Raw genomic sequence first — 13,580 nt, forward strand, 5'->3', positions numbered from 1 at the left:
CTTCAAGTGTTGTGATTCACAATGAGCGCAACAGACAACAGTTGATCCTTTGTAGCAGTATCATATCTGCACTTTCTAACATTGTAAGACCAAGTCAAAATCCTGGCTGCATTGGCCGGGAATCGAACCCGGGCCTCCCGCGCCGCAGTCAAGGATTGTTTAGCTAAAAGCCCTAAACCGTTTCCCATTCATTCTCTATGGTAGTGCTAAACCACTACGGATGTAATATACTTTTGGCCACTACGACTTAGCGGCGCTGTCCCGAGTTTTTCTTCAGAGCGAACTGCGGTGGAGACAAGACACTATCTACTTTCTTCGAATTCTCATCACGCAGTATTCACTAATCAAAGGTAAGAGACTTTGTTTGGCATAAATTTAAAACTATAGGGTCAATTTATTATTATTTATTTTCTCTGTCAGACAATATTGGTGCAATAACGTGATAAATTACACTAACAAACAAACGTTATCTATTTAATGGTCAAGTAAAGTAAACTTTTATCAGGACCATGGGTGTTACACTATCTTTCAGAGTCAAATTAAGTCTTAACTACAATATCAAATGTCATTTTGTTCCTCAATTATTTGATAGGAACTCCTCTCCTGCCCCATTTGCCCCTCTCCAAACTCATACACTTAAACTCAGGTGCTTAGGCACACACAGTTTTTTTCCCACATCTACTGCCCCTCTCACTCCCCCCTCTATTCTTGCTCACACATGCTGTGCTTTCCTCCTCCTGCTGCTCCCACCCCACCCTCTTACCCTTTAGTTCTCAGGTAGACTCTCAGATGTACAGACACACACACACACACACACACACACACACACACACACACACACACACACACACACACACTTCCTCCCCCTTAGATCCCAGAGTAGGTGAAGATCAGAAAGTTGTGAAAAACTATTGTCTTTTTAGCCTTCTGAACTTTTTAGTGAAGATCATAGAAGTTTTGCCGCTGTAAAATATTTAATTGGCCATTTCTATTTGAGTGGGATTAATATGTGATCTGAAATATTCTGGTATTTTTTTCACAAATATCTTCTCACTGTATCTGATTAAAATGAATCTAAAATTCTATTATTTTCTTTTAGGTAAAGATGCACAAGAAAGTGTTGTTCTTCCCGGGGAAAGTCTGTGTTGTGTTCCGCAAGGGACCACTCGGATTTCTCCTCTAGGAGCCGTCAAAGGAAGCCAGAAGAATTAAGGAGGACTCCACTCTGCAGGACAAGTCTGCCCCCATACGGGCTGACCTTGTTCAGCAGAATGCTCTGGCTGTGGTCCGTCGGAGAGGAGGGGATGCCTCAGACTGTACGGAGGTGCTGGGAGACTACATCCTGCAGTTTGGGAAGTATAAAGGGAAGTCTTTCAGGTGGCTTTTGGAGAATGATATAGGGTACACAATGTATCTTATTAAGAACTTGCAAAAGGAGGAAGCATCAGGTGACAGTGTGACTGCAGGGCATAGCAAGGACAGCCTACAGTCCTTTGTCAATTATTCCCTCAGTTTTGCTGAGATCCAGTCTCTCCGAACCTATGAGGCAAGTGGAGGGGTTGTTATGGCAGCCTCATTGGAAGATGACCAGCTGGTTGGCTTTGGCACTCGTGCTAAGAGCACCTGGAAGGAGATTTGGGACAGCAGAGCTGATGGCTATATAGCTGATAATATAATTTTTTTAAATGAAAATCTGCTTTTAAGATTTATCCTTTCAGTCCTACAAGTTTTTAATGATTGGTGTGGGCTTTGTTTTGTGTTACAGATCTGCTTTAGTCTGGGGTGCCTCTGTCTGCTTCAGCTGCCTCTCTAAGTTCATTTTAAATGTTCACCTTTGATCTGTACTTTGTCTTGTTTGAGGCAACTGCAGAAAAAACTCTCACACATGTAGCATGTGGCAAAGTAAGGAGTGTAGCTATCTTTTCTAACTGCCGTTGTACAGCTAGAGCTGAGGGCAAGATATGACTTACCATATTTTCTTGTCTTTGTTTTCAAAGTTGTGACTTCTGCTGTAGATTAATTGTCACCCTGGCATTTACCTGGAAGTCCTACAACACAATTTGCCATGCTTTGCTGGCAATGCAAAACGATGTGGATTGCTTTTATTTAAGCTGGATGCCTTCAACTGTCATAACCATGGGCCCCACTTTGGGAATCACTGGTTTAAGAGGATGTTAAATTAACCTTGTATTTATAACTTTCACTGAATGTTCTGATGCTGCTTTTTATCTTATACCACCCTACTTCCACCCACCATCCATTATAACTTGCTTGTAAATTAAACTATTTTCATGAAAAAATTGAAATTTATTGTCTTTTTTACTGCTTGGAATTAAAATAATATAGCTTCTTTTCAACTTAAATGTGCCATTTATATACAAAACCTTCTGTCTCATATGCTTTATGGGGTCTGAATAAAAATGCTAAGATGTACTGCTGCCAGTTCACCAACATGGACATTTTAATGCGGTTTCAAACTTTTATATTACTTTTTAGAAGGTGTGCATGATTTAATCTGTACACAAAACAAGGAAATCAATGACATATTCAGATCTTAGTAAATAGTAGTAAATTAGATTTTTAAACTAAAATGATTTATACATGTACTTCAGGTACTTCACTCTCAATAAACAAGGTAACAACAAAGGGAATCTATTAAAGTCAATATTAAACAATGTGTTTCATCACAACACAATAGCCTAAATCACATCTCAGATTTGTCTCAGTGGGGATTTGAAGCAAGCATTCGAACACCTTGGAAAAAAAAAAAAGATACTTTAATCCTATTGGCTGATTTTCTGTTACAGCTATTCGCAACTTGCCCCCGCGCCGCAGGCGAGAATTCTACCATTGAACCACCAATGCTCGACACAAGGTATTATGGGTACCAGACGCGCGCAAACAGCGCCACTATGAGGTCTCCACAGCACTTTGTTGGAACAGGCTGATGGCAGCGTTCCAGTATTTACCAGGACTATAAAGAGAACCTGAGGAAAGCATGTCCAACTTCGGGGTCCGATTCATAAAATAGGGATAGGGTAGGGTGAGGGTTGAGGAAAGCATGTCCAACTACAAGATCCGATATATAAAATACAGCCTGGACACAATCCTTTTTCATTTCCAGTGACTGCAGTTTACTGTCAATCAAACACGGGCCTCCCACGTGGCAGGCGAGAATTCTACCATTGAACCACCAATGCTCGACACAAGGCATGATGGGTACCAGACGCGCGCATACAGCGCCACCATGAGGTCTCCACAGCACTTTGTTGGATTGTTTGTCAAATTTGGTAAGCACTCTCCTGTTCCCCTTCCAAGTCATTCATAATCCCTTTGGTGATCTTCTGACTTATCATCCAGTGTCTTCATCGGGTAAAAACTGCAATTATTTTACATGTCTGGTTCAAGGTCAGCCTGGACACAATCCTTTTTCATTTCCAGTGACTGCAGTTTACTGTCAACTTGGACTTTGTGTGAGTTTGACATTTTTGCTAAGAAAAGAACTCCTAAGAGGTCACTTTTGCGACCAGAGTGTGATGCTCTACCGACTGAGCTAACCGGGCTACATTTTTTAGAAAATTACGTCAATTTTTGTTATGTATACTATTATACATCATGAGTAAATGATGTATGGACATGTATAAGATGTGTGAAACAGCTCATGTGAAAGGCCTGTCACATGTTCCACATCTATGTTCTGAACGATGAAGATAGCACCCAATGTGGGGCTCAAACCCACGACCCTGAGATTAAGAGTCTCATGCTCTACCGACTGAGCTAACCAGGCTATATTTTTTAGGAAATTACGTCAATTTTTGTTATGCATACAATTATACATCATGAGTAAATGATGTATGGACATGTATGAAACAGCTCACGTGAAAGGCCTGTCACATGTTCCACATCTATGTTCTGAACGATGAAGATAGCACCCAATGTGGGGCTCAAACCCACGACCCTGAGATTAAGAGTCTCATGCTCTACCGACTGAGCTAACCGGGCTATATTTTTTAGAAAATTACGTCAATTTTTGTTATGCATACTATTATACATCATGCGTAAACGATGTATGGACATGTATAAGATGGTCACGTGAAAGGCCTTTCCCACGTTCCACATCAATGTTTGAAAGGATGAAGATAGCACCCAATGTGGGGCTTGAACCCATGACCCTGAGATTAAGAGTCTCATGCTCTACCGACTGAGTTTACCGGGCTACAATTTTATGAAAATGACGTAAATTTTTGTTATGCATACTATTATACATCATGAGTAAATGATGTATGGACATGTATAAGATGTGTGAAACAGCTCGTGTGAAAGGCCTGTCCCATGTTCCACATCAATGTTCTGAAGGGTAAGGGTAGCACCCAATGTGGGGCTTGAACACATGACCCTGAGATTAAGAGTGTCTTGCTCTACTGACTGAGATAACTGGGCTACATTTCTTAGAAAATTACGTCAATTTTTGTTATGCATACTATTATACATCATGAGTAAATGATGTATGGACATGTATAAGATGTGTGAAACTGCTCATGTGAAAGGCCTGTCACATGTTCCACATCTATGTTCTGAACGATGAAGATAGCACCCAATGTGGGGCTCGAACCCACGACCCTGAGATTAAGAGTCTCATGCTCTACTGACTGAGCTAACCGGGCTACATTTTTTGGAAAATTACGTCAATTTTTGTTATGCATACTATTATACATCATGCGTAAACGATGTATGTACATGTATAAGATGTGTGAAGAAGGTCACATGAAAGGCCTTTCCCACGTTCCACATCAATGTTTGAAAGGATGAAGATAGCACCCAATGTGGGGCTTGAACCCATGACCCTGAGATTAAGAGTCTCATGCTCTACCGACTGAGTTTACCGGGCTACAATTTTATGAAAATGACGTAAATTTTTGTTATGCATACTATTATACATCATGAGTAAATGATGTATGGACATGTATAAGATGTGTGAAACAGCTCGTGTGAAAGGCCTGTCCCATGTTCCACATCAATGTTCTGAAGGGTAAGGGTAGCACCCAATGTGGGGCTTGAACACATGACCCTGAGATTAAGAGTGTCTTGCTCTACTGACTGAGATAACTGGGCTACATTTTTTAGAAAATTACGTCAATTTTTGTTATGCATACTATTATACATCATGAGTAAATGATGTATGGACATGTATAAGATGTGTGAAACAGCTCATGTGAAAGGCCTGTCACATGTTCCACATCTATGTTCTGAACGATGAAGATAGCACCCAATGTGGGGCTCGAACCCACGACCCTGAGATTAAGAGTCTCATGCTCTACCGACTGAGCTAACCAGGCTACATTTTTTGGAAAATTACGTCAATTTTTGTTATGCATACTATTATACATCATGCGTAAACGATGTATGGACATGTATAAGATGTGTGCATACTATTATACATCATGAGTAAATGATGTATGGACATGTATAAGATGTGTGAAGAAGGTCACGTGAAAGGCCTTTCCCACGTTCCACATCAATGTTCTAAAGGGTAAGGGTAGCACCCAATGTGGGGCTTGAACCCATGACCCTGAGATTAAGAGTGTCATGCTCTACCGAATGAGCTAACCTGGTGATATTTTTAAGAAAATTACGTCAATTTTTGTTATGCATACATCATGAGTAAATGATGTATGGAGATGTATAAGATGTGTGAAACAGCTCACGTGAAAGGTCTGTCACACATTCATCATCTATGTTATGAACGATGAAGATAGCACCCAATGTGGGGCTCGAACCCACGACCCTGAGATTAAGAGTCTCACGTGAAAGACCTGTCACATGTTCCACATCTATGTTCTGAACGATAAAGAAAGCACGCAATGTGGGGCTCAAACCCACGACCCTGAGATTAAGAGTCTCATGCGTCTGAGCTAACCGGGCTACATTTTTAAGAAAATCACATCAATTTTTGTTATGCATACTATTATACATCATGAGTAAATGATGTATGGACATGTATAAGATGTGTGAAACAGCTCATGTGAAAGGCCTGTCACACATTCCACATCTATGTTTGAAAGGATGAAGATAGCACCCAATGTGGGGCTTGAACCCATGAACCTGAGATTAAGAGTGTCATGCTCTACCGAATGAGCTAACCTGGTGATATTTTTAAGAAAATTACGTCAATTTTTGTTATGCATACTATTATACATCATGAGTAAATGATGTATGGACATGTATAAGATGTGTGAAACAGCTCATGTGAAAGGCCTGTCACACATTCCACATCTATGTTTGAATGGATGAAGATAGCACCCAATGTGGGGCTTGAACCCATGACCCTGAGATTAAGAGTCTCATGCTCTATCGACTGAGTTTACCGGGCTACAATTTTAAGAAAATCACTTCAATTTTTGTTATGCATACTATTATACATCATGAGTAAATGATGCATGGACATGTATAAGATGTGTGAAACAGCTCATGTGAAAGGCCTGTCCTATGTTTCACATCAATGTTCTCCAGGGTAAGGGTAGCACCCAATGTGGGGCTTGAACCCACAACCTTGAGATTAAGAGTCTCATGCTCTACCGACTGTGCTAACCAGGCTACATTTTTCAGAAAATTACGTAAATTTTTATTGTGCATACTATTATACATCATGAGTAAATGATGTATGGACATGTATAAGATGTGTGAAACAGCTCACGTGAAAGGCCTGTCACACATTCCTCATCTATGTTCTGAACGATGAAGATAGCACCCGATGTGGGGCTCGAACCAACGACCCTGACATTAAGAGTCTCATGCTCTACCGACTGAGCTAACCGGGGAATACTTTTCAGAAAATTACGTAAATTTTTGTTATGCATACTATTATACATCATGAGTAAATGATGTATGGACATGTATAAGATGTGTGAGATGTGTGAAACAGATCACGTGAAAGGCCTGTCACACATTCCACATCTATGTTCTGAACGATGAAGATAGCACCCAATGTGGGGCTCAAACACATGACCCTGACATTAAGAGTCTCATGCTCTACTGACTGAGCTAACCGGGGGTATACTTTTCAGAAAATGACGTCAATTTTTGTTATGCATACTATTATACATCATGAGTAAATGATGTATGGACATGTATAAGAGCTCATGTGAAAGGCCTGTCCTATGTTTCACATCAATGTTCTCCAGGGTAAGGGTAGCACCCAATGTGGGGCTTGAACCCACGACCTTGAGATTAAGAGTCTCATGCTCTACCGACTGTGCTAACCAGGCTACATTTTTCAGAAAATTACGTAAATTTTTATTGTGCATACTATTATACATCATGAGTAAATGATGTATGGACATGTATAAGATGTGTGAAACAGCTCACGTGAAAGGCCTGTCACACATTCCTCATCTATGTTCTGAACGATGAAGATAGCACCCGATGTGGGGCTCGAACCAACGACCCTGACATTAAGAGTCTCATGCTCTACCGACTGAGCTAACCGGGGAATACTTTTCAGAAAATTACGTAAATTTTTGTTATGCATACTATTATACATCATGAGTAAATGATGTATGGACATGTATAAGATGTGTGAGATGTGTGAAACAGATCACGTGAAAGGCCTGTCACACATTCCACATCTATGTTCTGAACGATGAAGATAGCACCCAATGTGGGGCTCAAACACATGACCCTGACATTAAGAGTCTCATGCTCTACTGACTGAGCTAACCGGGGGTATACTTTTCAGAAAATGACGTCAATTTTTGTTATGCATACTATTATACATCATGAGTAAATGATGTATGGACATGTAGAAGATGTGTGAAACAGTTCGTGTGAAAGGCCTGTCCCATGTTCCACATCAATGTTCTAAAGGGTAAGGGAAGCACCCAATGTGGGGTTTGAACCCATGACCCTGAGATTAAGAGTGTCATGCTCTACCGAATGAGCTAACCTGGTGATATTTTTAAGAAAATTACGTCAATTTTTGTTATGCATACATCATGAGTAAATGATGTATGGACATGTATAAGATGTGTGAAACAGCTCATGTGAAAGGCCTGTCCTATGTTTCACATCTATGTTTGAAAGGATGAAGATAGCACCCAATGTGGGGCTTGAACCCATGACCTTGAGATTAAGAATCTCATGCTCTACTGACTGAGCTAACCGGGCTATATTTTTAAGAAAATTACATCAATTTTTGTTATGCATACTATTATACATCATGAGTAAATGATGTATGGACATGTACAAGATGTGTGAAACAGCTCGTGTGAAAGGCCTGTCCCATGTTCCATATCAATGTTCTCAAGGGTAAGGGTAGCAACCAATGTGGGGCTTGAACCTATGACCCTGAGATTAAGAGTGTCGTGCTCTACCGACTGAGCTAACCGGGCTAGATTTTTTACAAAATTACGTCAATTTTTGTTATGCATACTATTATACATCATGAGTAAATTATGTATGGACATGTATGAAACAGCTCATGTGAAAGGCCTGTCACATGTTCCACATCTATTTTCTGAACGATGAAGAAATCACCCAATGTGGGGCTCGAACCCATGACCCTGAGATTAAGAGTGTCATGCTCTACCGAATGAGCTAACCTGGCGATATTGTTTAGACAATTACGTAAATTTTTGTTATGCATACATCATGAGTAAATGATGTATGGACATGTATAAGATGTGTGAAACAGCTAATGTGAAAGGCCTGTCACATGTTCCACATCTATGTTCTGAACGATGAAGAAAGCACCCAATGTGGGGCTCGAACCCACGACCCTGAGATTCAGAGTCTCATGCTCTACCGACTGAGGTAACTGGGCTATATTTTTTAGAAAATTACGTCAATTTTTATTATGCATACTATTATACATCATGAGTAAATGATGTATGGACATGTATAAGATGTGTGTAACAGCTCATGTGAAAGGCCTGTCTCATGTTCCACATCATTGTTCTGAACGATGAAGAAAGCACCCGATGTGGGGCTCGAACCAACGACCCTGACATTAAGAGTCTCATGCTCTACCGACTGAGCTAACCGGGGAATACTTTTCAGAAAATTACGTAAATTTTTGTTATGCATACTATTATACATCATGAGTAAATGATGTATGGACATGTATAAGATGTGTGAGATGTGTGAAACAGATCACGTGAAAGGCCTGTCACACATTCCACATCTATGTTCTGAACGATGAAGATAGCACCCAATGTGGGGCTCAAACACATGACCCTGACATTAAGAGTCTCATGCTCTACTGACTGAGCTAACCGGGGGTATACTTTTCAGAAAATGACGTCAATTTTTGTTATGCATACTATTATACATCATGAGTAAATGATGTATGGACATGTATAAGAGCTCATGTGAAAGGCCTGTCCTATGTTTCACATCAATGTTCTCCAGGGTAAGGGTAGCACCCAATGTGGGGCTTGAACCCACGACCTTGAGATTAAGAGTCTCATGCTCTACCGACTGTGCTAACCAGGCTACATTTTTCAGAAAATTACGTAAATTTTTATTGTGCATACTATTATACATCATGAGTAAATGATGTATGGACATGTATAAGATGTGTGAAACAGCTCACGTGAAAGGCCTGTCACACATTCCTCATCTATGTTCTGAACGATGAAGATAGCACCCGATGTGGGGCTCGAACCAACGACCCTGACATTAAGAGTCTCATGCTCTACCGACTGAGCTAACCGGGGAATACTTTTCAGAAAATTACGTAAATTTTTGTTATGCATACTATTATACATCATGAGTAAATGATGTATGGACATGTATAAGATGTGTGAGATGTGTGAAACAGATCACGTGAAAGGCCTGTCACACATTCCACATCTATGTTCTGAACGATGAAGATAGCACCCAATGTGGGGCTCAAACACATGACCCTGACATTAAGAGTCTCATGCTCTACTGACTGAGCTAACCGGGGGTATACTTTTCAGAAAATGACGTCAATTTTTGTTATGCATACTATTATACATCATGAGTAAATGATGTATGGACATGTATAAGAGCTCATGTGAAAGGCCTGTCCTATGTTTCACATCAATGTTCTCCAGGGTAAGGGTAGCACCCAATGTGGGGCTTGAACCCACGACCTTGAGATTAAGAGTCTCATGCTCTACCGACTGTGCTAACCAGGCTACATTTTTCAGAAAATTACGTAAATTTTTATTGTGCATACTATTATACATCATGAGTAAATGATGTATGGACATGTATAAGATGTGTGAAACAGCTCACGTGAAAGGCCTGTCACACATTCCTCATCTATGTTCTGAACGATGAAGATAGCACCCGATGTGGGGCTCGAACCAACGACCCTGACATTAAGAGTCTCATGCTCTACCGACTGAGCTAACCGGGGAATACTTTTCAGAAAATTACGTAAATTTTTGTTATGCATACTATTATACATCATGAGTAAATGATGTATGGACATGTATAAGATGTGTGAGATGTGTGAAACAGATCACGTGAAAGGCCTGTCACACATTCCACATCTATGTTCTGAACGATGAAGATAGCACCCAATGTGGGGCTCAAACACATGACCCTGACATTAAGAGTCTCATGCTCTACTGACTGAGCTAACCGGGGGTATACTTTTCAGAAAATGACGTCAATTTTTGTTATGCATACTATTATACATCATGAGTAAATGATGTATGGACATGTAGAAGATGTGTGAAACAGTTCGTGTGAAAGGCCTGTCCCATGTTCCACATCAATGTTCTAAAGGGTAAGGGAAGCACCCAATGTGGGGTTTGAACCCATGACCCTGAGATTAAGAGTGTCATGCTCTACCGAATGAGCTAACCTGGTGATATTTTTAAGAAAATTACGTCAATTTTTGTTATGCATACATCATGAGTAAATGATGTATGGACATGTATAAGATGTGTGAAACAGCTCATGTGAAAGGCCTGTCCTATGTTTCACATCTATGTTTGAAAGGATGAAGATAGCACCCAATGTGGGGCTTGAACCCATGACCTTGAGATTAAGAATCTCATGCTCTACTGACTGAGCTAACCGGGCTATATTTTTAAGAAAATTACATCAATTTTTGTTATGCATACTATTATACATCATGAGTAAATGATGTATGGACATGTACAAGATGTGTGAAACAGCTCGTGTGAAAGGCCTGTCCCATGTTCCATATCAATGTTCTCAAGGGTAAGGGTAGCAACCAATGTGGGGCTTGAACCTATGACCCTGAGATTAAGAGTGTCGTGCTCTACCGACTGAGCTAACCGGGCTAGATTTTTTACAAAATTACGTCAATTTTTGTTATGCATACTATTATACATCATGAGTAAATTATGTATGGACATGTATGAAACAGCTCATGTGAAAGGCCTGTCACATGTTCCACATCTATTTTCTGAACGATGAAGAAATCACCCAATGTGGGGCTCGAACCCATGACCCTGAGATTAAGAGTGTCATGCTCTACCGAATGAGCTAACCTGGCGATATTGTTTAGACAATTACGTAAATTTTTGTTATGCATACATCATGAGTAAATGATGTATGGACATGTATAAGATGTGTGAAACAGCTAATGTGAAAGGCCTGTCACATGTTCCACATCTATGTTCTGAACGATGAAGAAAGCACCCAATGTGGGGCTCGAACCCACGACCCTGAGATTCAGAGTCTCATGCTCTACCGACTGAGCTAACTGGGCTATATTTTTTAGAAAATTACGTCAATTTTTATTATGCATACTATTATACATCATGAGTAAATGATGTATGGACATGTATAAGATGTGTGTAACAGCTCATGTGAAAGGCCTGTCTCATGTTCCACATCATTGTTCTGAACGATGAAGAAAGCACCCAATGTGGGACTCGAACCCACGACCCTGAGATTAAGCGTCTCATGCTCTACCGACTGAGCTAACCGGGCTATATTTTTTAGAAAATTACGTCAATTTTTGTTATGCATACTATTATACATCATGCGTAAACGATGTATGGACATGTATAAGATGTGTGAAGAAGGTCACGTGAAAGGCCTTTCCCACGTTCCACATCAATGTTTGAAAGGATGAAGATAGCACCCAATGTGGGGCTTGAACCCATGACCCTGAGATTAAGAGTCTCATGCTCTACCGACTGAGTTTACCGGGCTACAATTTTATGAAAATGATGTAAATTTTTGTTATGCATACTATTATACATCATGAGTAAATGATGTATGGACATGTATAAGATGTGTGAAACAGCTCGTGTGAAAGGCCTGTCCCATGTTCCACATCAATGTTCTGAAGGGAAGCACCCAATGTGGGGCTTGAACCCATGACCCTGAGATTAAGAGTGTCATGCTCTACCGAATGAGCTAACCTGGTGATATTTTTAAGAAAATTACGTCAATTTTTGTTATGCATACATCATGAGTAAATGATGTATGGACATGTATAAGATGTGTGAAACAGCTCATGTGAAAGGCCTGTCCTATGTTTCACATCTGTGTTTGAAAGGGTGAAGATAGCACCCAATGTGGGGCTTGAACCCATGACCTTGAGATTAAGAATCTCATGCTCTACTGACTGAGCTAACCGGGCTATATTTTTAAGAAAATTACGTCAATTTTTGTTATGCATACTATTATACATCATGAGTAAATGATGTATGGACATGTACAAGATGTGTGAAACAGCTCGTGTGAAAGGCCTGTCCCATGTTCCATATCAATGTTCTCAAGGGTAAGGGTAGCAACCAATGTGGGGCTTGAACCTATGACCCTGAGATTAAGAGTGTCGTGCTCTACCGACTGAGCTAACCGGGCTAGATTTTTTACAAAATTACGTCAATTTTTGTTATGCATACTATTATACATCATGAGTAAATTATGTATGGACATGTATGAAACAGCTCATGTGAAAGGCCTGTCACATGTTCCACATCTATTTTCTGAACGATGAAGAAAGCACCCAATGTGGGGCTCAAACCAACGACCCTGCGATTAAGAGTCTCATGCTCTAACGACTGAGCTAACCGGGCTATATTGTTTAGAAAATTACGTCAATTTTTATTATGCATACTATTATACATCATGAGTAAATGATGTATGGACATGTATAAGAGTTCAAGTGAAACAGCTCATGTGAAAGGCCTGTCACATGTTCCACATCTATGTTTGAAAGGATGAAGATAGCACCCAATGTGGAGCTTGAACCCATGACCCTGAGATTAAGAGTCTCATGCTCTACCGACTGAGCTAACTGGGCTATAATTTTAAGACAATGACGTCAATTTTTGTTATGCATACTATGATACATCATGAGTAAATGATGTATGGACATGTATAAGATGTGTGAAACAGCTCACGTGAAAGGCCTGTCACACATTCCTCATCTATTTTCTGAACGATGAAGATAGCACCCAATGTGGGGCTCGAACCCATGACCCTGAGATTAAGAGTGTCATGCTCTACCGACTGAGCTAACCGGTCTATATTGTTTAGAAAATTACGTCAATTTTTGTTATGCATACATCATGAGTAAATGCTGTATGGACATGTATAAGATGTGTGAAACAGCTCATGTG

General features: G+C 40.2%; 3 non-coding genes across 3 annotated transcripts; all 3 read right to left on the minus strand.

The window, feature by feature from the left end:
- Positions 1–5,263: 5,263 nt before the first annotated feature.
- trnak-cuu (transfer RNA lysine (anticodon CUU)) lies at positions 5,264–5,336 on the minus strand. The gene has a single exon. It is a non-coding gene; the product is annotated as a tRNA-Lys (tRNA).
- Positions 5,337–8,745: 3,409 nt separating this feature from the next.
- Positions 8,746–8,818, minus strand: trnaq-cug (transfer RNA glutamine (anticodon CUG)). Its single transcript has one exon. It is a non-coding gene; the product is annotated as a tRNA-Gln (tRNA).
- Positions 8,819–11,640: 2,822 nt separating this feature from the next.
- Positions 11,641–11,713, minus strand: trnaq-cug (transfer RNA glutamine (anticodon CUG)). The gene has a single exon. It is a non-coding gene; the product is annotated as a tRNA-Gln (tRNA).
- Positions 11,714–13,580: the final 1,867 nt, after the last annotated feature.

Source organism: Labrus bergylta, chromosome 9 (assembly GCF_963930695.1).
Source record: "Labrus bergylta chromosome 9, fLabBer1.1, whole genome shotgun sequence".
In the NCBI taxonomy this organism is placed as follows: domain Eukaryota; kingdom Metazoa; phylum Chordata; class Actinopteri; order Labriformes; family Labridae; genus Labrus; species Labrus bergylta.